The following is a 10,324-nucleotide window of genomic DNA, read 5'->3' on the forward strand; positions in this document are numbered from 1 at the left end:
ACACACACACACACTCACCATCACACACACACACACACACTCACCATCACACACACACACTCACCATCACACACACACACACACACACACTCACCATCACACACACACACACACTCACCATCACACACTCACCATCACACACACACACACACTCACCATCACACACACACACACACTCACCATCACACACACACACTCACCATCACACACACACACACTCACCATCACACACACACACACTCACCATCACACACACACACACACTCACCATCACACACTCACCATCACACACACACACACACTCACCATCACACACACACACACACTCACCATCACACACACACACACACTCACCATCACACACATACACACACACTCACCATCACACACACACTCACCATCACACACACACACACTCACCATCACACACATACACACACACTCACCATCACACACACACACACACACCATCACACACACACACTCACCATCACACACACACACACTCACCATCACACACATACACACTCACCATCACACACACACACACACACACACACTCACCATCACACACACACTCACCATCACACACACACACACACTCACCATCACACACATACACACTCACCATCACACACATACACACTCACCATCACACACACACACACACACACTCACCATCACACACACACTCACCATCACACACACACACACTCACCATCACACACACACACACTCACCATCACACACCAACATTCACTATCACTATCACTATCACACACACACACACACACACACCATCCTGTGAGTGTGTGTGTGTGTGATGGTGAGTGTGTGTGTGTGTGATGGTGAGTGTGTGTGTATGTGTGTGATGGTGAGTGTGTGTGTGTGTGATGGTGAGTGTGTGTGTGTGTGATGGTGAGTGTGTGTGTGTGTGTGATGGTGAGTGTGTGTGATTGTGAGTGTGTGTGTGTGTGTGTGATGGTGAGTGTGTGTGTGTGTGTGTGATGGTGAGTGTGTGTGTGTGTGTGATGGTGAGTGTGTGTGTGTGTGATGGTGAGTGTGTGTGTGTGTGATGGTGAGTGTGTGTGTGTGATTGTGAGTGTGTGTGTGTGTGTGTGTGATTGTGAGTGTGTGTGTGTGTGTGTGTGATGGTGAGTGTGTGTGTGTGTGATGGTGAGTGTGTGTGTGTGTGATGGTGAGTGTGTGTGTGTGATTGTGAGTGTGTGTGTGTGTGTGTGATGGTGAGTGTGTGTGTGTGTGATGGTGAGTGTGTGTGTGTTAGAGGTTAGAAAGCTTAGAAATATTTACGCAGGTTAGTCTAAGGAGGCGTGGCCAGGGGCGTGGCCAGGACTGAGTTGAAATCAGCCAGTGAGGCTGAAACGTCTTCATGGTTTATCCCCCTGCCATTCACACACATCATAAGATTGTGTGTTGAAATGTGTATGAACTGTACAAGTGTGTGGGTCTGTGTGTGTGTGTGTGTGTGAGAGAGAGAGAGAGAGAGACAGAAGTGTCTGTCTATTTGTATTAGAAAGTGAAATGTTTCTTATGAACAATTATCACACAGGCTACTGTACTGGTGTGTGTGTGTGTGTATGTTTAGTTTGCACATCTGATTTACAGTGTGTTGACAGTGTAAGTGCCCGAGGGTGGTGAAGAGTAACTCTGTGGCTGGCTATATGTGTGTTTTTCACAGACACACACACACACACACACACAGACACACAGACACACACACACACACAGCGTCAGTGGTGAGCGAATCAGGACTTGTCACAGGTTGCTGATAGATTCCACAGAAGATGAACACTGTCAGTCATCTCAAATTTTATCTTGGACTGCACACACACACACACACACACACCTTCACAGTTGTTCTATATCATTCTGACTGGAATTATTAAGCGTTTGCTGTATCTTGTTACAGAATCCCACAGCGTCTGTAGACAGCTTCATGTTATTATCTTGATGGAGCTCCATGAGGCAGGTATCATCCAGAGAGAGTGTGTGTTACAGCTGAAATACTTCTGAAGGTGGGAATGTGTGCCCCTGGGATATAACACATCACACACGTAGGTAAACTACAGATGGAAAGGGTTTGCACTTTAAAGAGCCATGACCAAGTGGTGCAGGATGTGAAAAAGAGTGGAAGATTCTAATACAGCTCCTCTATAATCCAGTTCCTCACTCTAATCTAGCTCTTCACTGTAATACCTGTAATTCCTCACTGTAAAGCTGTTCCTCACTTTATAATGTTCCTTTTATAATGTTCCATTAATGTTCCTCACCATAATCCCATTCCTTCACCACAGTCCTGTTCCTCACCATAATCCCATTCCTTCACCACAGTCCTGTTCTTCACCACAATCCGTTTTCTATTCATGACCTGATTCTCGCTGTAATACGTTCTATAATCTCATTCCTCACTCTAATCCCGTTCCTCACTCCTATATCTGTTTTTCATCACTGCTCTCTCCTGAGCTGTAACTCTGTTGAGGAATGACTCATATTGTGTTTATTATTATTGTCGTTATGCACTTTACGGCCGGTTAATTCTTGTCTACACAATCTCACGTGGCTTTTATGTTCCTGTTGGAACTGGTTTGTTGTGTGTGAATGAATGTATGTGTTATTACAGTGTGTTAGTACAAGGTGTTAGAGATGACACACATCACCTACAGTGTGCATGTCAGGGACACATGACCGGGATTCGGGTCTGACAGAGCAAACGTGACGGAGAAGTGAAGAGAGATCAGTCCATCTCTCATTCTGCTTTCTGTGTGTGTGTTGGAGAAAGCACTTCATACAGATTGATCTGAGAGGGAAAGGGCTTTCTCTAGGTTTTCTTTCTCTCTCTCTCTCTCTCTCTCTCTCTCTCTCTATCGATCAATCCAGACTTCTCTAGCTCTTTCATTTGTTCTCTTTGTCTTTCTCACCATACCACACCCCTCCATCATATAGCAGACATTTACGGTAATGTAAAAGTTTAATGCACGCTTATGCAAGTCTTCAGGTTTGCTGATTGGTAAATTTACAATGCATTAGCTTTAGCATGCGCTCATTCTGAAGTGGCTCGTAATGGAGAAGGTCAATATGGCTGAGTGTGTTTGCATCTCACATAACCCACTGCTCTGTCTGGATCGCCTGAGTTGCCATGGTAACGAGTGGGAACTTACGTCCGAAATGTGTCGAAAAATAAGCCATTATCCTCCTACACACTCAGATTGTGCTTGTACTGTGTGTGTGTGTGTGTGTTTTACTCATGCGGGTCGAGATGGAGAATCAGTTTACTTTATCAGTTTTAATAAACTCTTGTTGAAGCTCTTGAATTGCGCTGCTGTTAAACACCATCATCAGTGTACTGCGAAAGCGTCCTGAAGCACTCACATCAGAAACAATGGATGGTGTGTGGACACATCTTGAGATAACAGAATTCACAGCCTAACAATAAAGGAAGTGAAAATAAGCTCAGGAATAGATTGTCCTGCCCGGTAGCTGTGGTGTGGAACTGAAACTGAAAGGCTGTAGTTCCTCGTCGGTTCTTGCTCGAATGCCAGCTTCCAATTCACAGCAACACCCAGAATATGTGACATTTACTTATTCAGATCTGAAACCAAAAACAATCAAAGGTGGAGGCTGAGCAGCTCAGTTCCAGCTAGGTTTAAAGACTTCACCAAGACATGGTCAAAAATAATACTATCCAATACCATGGCAAAGAAAAGACTAAGATCTGTATTAACCAAAGCCAAGACACCATCAAGCCCCATAATAGCACAATAGCTAACTACTATTAAGAAAAGATCCATGCTAGAAAAGACAATGACCCCCACCATCAAGCTAATCAAAACCCAGACCAAACACACACTAACCAAAAAAGCCTAAACTCTTATTGACCAAGACCATGATGAAGACCTATACCACACAAGACAAAAACCCATCTTAACCAAGATAAGACCAAGACTTGTACTAACCAAGAACAAGACAAGAACAGAGGCCAAGAAAGGAACAAGTCAGGGCGAATTCTCATAATATTCAATACCAAGACCTGAACCAAGAGCAAGAGCCATAACTGAGACCAGCACTGAGGCTGAGACCAAGGCTGAGGCTGAGGCTGATATTATCCAACATCAACACCAAAGGCAGACTGGAGATCCATAGTGTCTAAGACCAATTCAGGACCAAGATAAGATCAAGATCCATACTAATGTACACCAGGACAAAACTCATACAAACCAAGACCATGCCTTAACTTATACATTTTAAAATTAAGCTCTGTTTATATTCCTGTAAAGCTGCTTTGAGACAATGTTATCTGTCTGAATCTTTTTCATCATCTTAAATTTAATTGAAAACTAGCCAAGACCCAAACTATACAAGACTCTTTCTAACCAAAACCCTTACTAACTAAAACCCACACTAACTAAAACCCACACTAACTAAATCCCATACTAACTAAATCCCACACTAACTAAAACCCACACTAACTAAATCCCATACTAACTAAATCCCATACTAACTAAATCCCATACTAACTAAATCCCATACTAACTAAATCCCACACTAACTAAATCCCATACTAACTAAATCCCACACTAACTAAATCCCATACTAACTAAATCCCATACTAACTAAATCCCATACTAACTAAATCCCACACTAACTAAATCCCACACTAACTAAATCCCACACTAACTAAATCCCATACTAACTAAATCCCACGCTAACTAAATCCCATACTAACTAAATCCCACACTAACTAAATCCCACACTAACTAAATCCCACACTAACTAAATCCCACACTAACTAAATCCCACGCTAACTAAATCCCACGCTAACTAAATCCCACGCTAACTAAAACCCACGCTAACTAAATCCCATACTAACTAAATCCCACACTAACTAAATCCCACACTAACTAAATCCCATACTAACTAAATCCCACACTAACTAAATCCCACACTAACTAAATCCCACGCTAACTAAATCCCACGCTAACTAAATCCCACGCTAACTAAATCCCACGCTAACTAAATCCCACACTAACTAAATCCCACGCTAACTAAATCCCACGCTAACTAAATCCCACGCTAACTAAATCCCACACTAACTAAATCCCATACTAACTAAATCCCACACTAACTAAATCCCACACTAATTAAATCCCACACTAATTAAATCCCACACTAACTAAATCCCACGCTAACTAAATCCCACGCTAACTAAATCCCACGCTAATTAAATCCCACGCTAACTAAATCCCACGCTAACTAAATCCCACGCTAACTAAATCCCACGCTAATTAAATCCCATACTAACTAAATCCCATACTAACTAAATCCCACACTAACTAAATCCCACACTAATTAAATCCCATACTAACTAAATCTCATACTAACTAAATCCCACACTAACTAAATCCCACACTAACTAAATCCCATACTAACTAAATCCCACACTAACTAAATCCCACGCTAACTAAATCCCACACTAACTAAATCCCACACTAATTAAATCCCATACTAACTAAATCCCATACTAACTAAATCCCACACTAACTAAATCCCACACTAATTAAATCCCATACTAACTAAATCTCATACTAACTAAATCCCACACTAACTAAATCCCATACTAACTAAATCCCACACTAACTAAATCCCACGCTAACTAAATCCCACGCTAACTAAATCTCATACTAACTAAATCCCACACTAACTAAATCCCACACTAACTAAATCCCACACTAACTAAATCCCACGCTAACTAAATCCCACGCTAACTAAATCCCATACTAACTAAATCCCACACTAACTAAATCCCACGCTAACTAAATCCCACGCTAACTAAATCCCATACTAACTAAATCCCACGCTAACTAAATCCCACGCTAACTAAATCCCACGCTAACTAAATCCCACGCTAACTAAATCCCACGCTAACTAAATCCCACGCTAATTAAATCCCATACTAACTAAATCCCACACTAACTAAATCCCACACTAACTAAATCCCACACTAACTAAATCCCACACTAATTAAATCCCATACTAACTAAATCCCACACTAACTAAATCCCATACTAACTAAATCCCATACTAACTAAATCCCACACTAACTAAATCCCACACTAACTAAATCCCACGCTAACTAAATCCCACACTAACTAAATCCCACACTAACTAAATCCCACACTAACTAAATCCCACACTAACTAAATCCCACGCTAACTAAATCCCACACTAACTAAATCCCACACTAACTAAATCCCACACTAACTAAATCCCACGCTAACTAAATCCCACACTAACTAAATCCCACACTAACTAAATCCCACACTAATTAAATCCCATACTAACTAAATCCCACACTAACTAAATCCCACACTAACTAAATCCCACACTAATTAAATCCCATACTAACTAAATCTCATACTAACTAAATCCCACACTAACTAAATCCCATACTAACTAAATCCCACACTAACTAAATCCCACGCTAACTAAATCCCACGCTAACTAAATCTCATACTAACTAAATCCCACACTAACTAAATCCCACACTAACTAAATCCCACGCTAACTAAATCCCACGCTAACTAAATCCCATACTAACTAAATCCCACACTAACTAAATCCCACGCTAACTAAATCCCACGCTAACTAAATCCCACACTAACTAAATCCCACGCTAACTAAATCCCACGCTAACTAAATCCCACGCTAACTAAATCCCACGCTAACTAAATCCCACGCTAACTAAATCCCACGCTAACTAAATCCCACGCTAACTAAATCCCACGCTAACTAAATCCCATGCTAATTAAATCCCACGCTAACTAAATCCCACACTAACTAAATCCCACACTAACTAAATCCCACACTAACTAAATCCCATACTAACTAAATCCCACACTAACTAAATCCCACACTAACTAAATCCCATACTAACCGAAACCCTTATTAACTAAAAACCATACTAACTAAACCCCTACTATAAGAGCTGTATGTGTAGTGACCATGTTAGGAAGAAGAGTGTGGTCAGGACACTAGTTCAGGTCATACCTCTGTGTTTGTGTGATGTTCATGTGTTTGACTGTTTGTAAACATGAGCTACAAAGACGAGGTCAGTGTCTGGTTGCCTCCATCTCCACCTGCCATCAGGAGGGGCTGTTACCCCCGGGGGGGAGGAACTCTGGGGCTCTTTCCATCAGGATTGTTTATATTGATCATCAGTGAGATGGAGAGATGACAGATTGGGGATTAAACCTTAAAAATAATCCTTAATGAGCCCTCGCACTTTGACAGGACCTTCAGTCTGGTTTATAAATAAAGAAAATTGTTGCACTATTTCTGGCCTCGGTCATCGGCCAGCTGCTGGCTGAGTGCGGATCAGGACTCGTCCACTCGTCCCCTCGTCCCCTCCACTCTGGGGGATTCGTTCTGGCTGTAAACTAATGTGTTAGCATCTGAGGCTCTACATGGCTAGACACTCATTAGCATGTCTGAATCTGGATCTTCTGGATCTCCTCTATAACTAAACACCTTTCAGTCTGAATCAACACTATTTATTTTAAACCATCAAATTCATATTACTTTTAGTTTATTTAACTTAATAACAACAACAACAACAACATCAATAATAATAATAAAAATTGTCAGAAACTCTGGGAAAAAGGAGTTAAAACCCCCTTTGAAGGAGCTGTGATGGTATGATCCAATCTGAAATAAAACAACATGAAATAAAACAACAACAGCAAACAATAATAACAACATTAATAAGCACTTAAGAGCTTTTACCCCTTGCCCCTCCCCCACAAACCCCCAGCAAGGTCATTATGGTATAGATCACATGGAACATAATAATAAATATTAATATTTCATAAATTAATAAACAACATAAATAAGTCACCTTAACTCTGAGCTCAAACTGAGAGCTGGTGATGTCTATAAAACTTTCCCTGAGTTAGATGCTAATGGTACAGTCCACTCTCTGAGTGTATTTTTGCTTTAAAATGTGAAACTTCATCAAGAAAATTAACCCCCACAAAACTGTTATTATGGTACAGCCCACTCTCTAGCTACTCAACATTGAGTAACTCAACATAATATTTTAATAAAATACAAAATATTAACTGAAAGAAACCTAAATGAATGTATCAGTATTCATGGACCTCTGGGCTGAGCTTGTAATGGTACAGTCCAATCCTGCCCACGATACTGCAAAACTCCAAAAACATCAGAAACTTCAAACTTTTTATGGTATGGTCCATTGAAGACTTTATTAGAAGCATGTTTGTGTAGCTGGAACAACATTTACACTTTCAACTAAAGAGCTATCTTAAACATCTGGGGAAAAAATAGTATCTCCCTAGAGAGGTGGTATGTTCCACTCAGGGCCTTGATGATAAACAGATAATCAGATGATAATAAAATAACTAATAATTTTAGGGAGTTTCACGTTGAAGCTGATAAACGTTTTGAGACTTTATACATTGTCCCCCTGCAGAAAATTAATCATGGTACGTTCCATTATAGGTGTAAATAATAATAATGATCTCATGGTGATATATACATCTAGTTTGTAAGATGTTACATAGCAATATAATCCCCCTCTGAAATCTCTGCTATGGTACAGTCCACCACTGAGTCTTCACAATATAATATTAAAAAATATATAGATATGTAATAATAAGATGTCAGCATCTCCAGGAAGTTAGCCTCCCCCCCATGGAGTGCTCTTATGGTACAGCCCACTGTGGGGACTTCATGTCTTGATGAAAGTCATTCCTGATCTGAACCCCTATAGATGGTGTAATGGTATGATCCACTCTGTGGAGGAACGATGGGTCTCTGGAACAGCTGAGGGTTTGATGAGGAACCCAACACACAAATCTATTTGACCTTTGACCCCAGGCTGTCAGATTTAAACCCTCATGTCTCTCTCTCACACTATTTCAGGGAGCTAGGGCTTACAGTGAGTTATAGTGAGTTTTAATGTGTGTGTAGAGGACAGGAAAAGAACCTAAACCTCCAAATGATGGGATTTAAAAAGATAAAAATTTTAAATAAATAAATAAATAAATAAATAAATAAATAAATAAATAAATAAATAAATGATAATATTATATAATACGTTATTATTATTATTATTATTATTATTATTATTATTATTATTATTATTATTATTGATTCCCAACAACAAACAGCAAAAATCCTATTTAAATATTGAGAACCAAACTTGACCTTACACACTTTTTCACACACACACACACACACACACACACAGAGCGAGAGAGAAAGGCAGCTGAATTCACAGCTGTGACGCTCAAGGCATGTGATCCACAGAACTGAGGTTTCTATTATTGCTCCAGTGCTGAAGAGCAGAAATCCATGACTGATTGAAACACACACACACACACACACACACACAAAAGTTCCACAGCCTGGTTAGTTCAGGCGCTAGCAGCGTGCAGCACTCATCACTATATTAACCTTCTCAGAAACTAATCTGTTTTAGGGTTCTACATAGAACCTTTAAAAGTCTACGTACTGGGAAACACTAAAAATCTCTTAATCTCATAAGATGGAACAGTTTTTCTGTATTATTCCATCAGATACTTCACTGTTATAAATGAAAAAGGACAGACGAACAGACAGACAGAGAGAGACAGAGACAGTGAGGATAGATAGATAGATAGATAGATAGATAGATAGATAGATAGATAGATAGATAGATAGATAGATAGATAGATAGATAGATAGATAGACAGACAGGACAGATGGATAGATGGAAGACAGGGTGTAAGAGAGAGAGATTCAGGGAGTCTTCTGTTAGAGCCTGGGTGATGTTTCTAATCCATCATGGAGGCTTTAGTGTGGTGTATAAAGTGTGTATTGTATCCGTGTAAGGCTCGACTTCACTCTCTCTCTCGTGTACTATAGAGGATCAAAGCCTGGATCTGTGTATCTGTGTGATAACTGTGAAGTGTGTGTGTGTGTGTGTGTGTGTGTGCATATTTAAGAGTGTTTGAAGCTCCACTCTCTCTCTCTCTATAGTAACCAGCACCAAACATCTGGATTTTCTCAAACCATCTTCAGTCGTCTTCAGCAGTCCACAGGTCACTCAGAGCTCAGAGCTCCAGCGCTCCTCACACAGCTACTCTCTCTACACTGGGACACAAACGTTTCTTCATCATCATCATCATCATCATCAGGAAATTTCTTTAAAAATATTATAATGCTTTAATGTCACCAGTGTGTTATTCCAGTGTAAATAACTTCCTCTGAGTCTGGAAATGAAACATTATACAAAGCAGATGTT

The sequence above is a fragment of the Hemibagrus wyckioides genome, linkage group LG19 (genome assembly GCF_019097595.1).
Source record: "Hemibagrus wyckioides isolate EC202008001 linkage group LG19, SWU_Hwy_1.0, whole genome shotgun sequence".
In the NCBI taxonomy this organism is placed as follows: Eukaryota; Metazoa; Chordata; class Actinopteri; order Siluriformes; family Bagridae; genus Hemibagrus; species Hemibagrus wyckioides.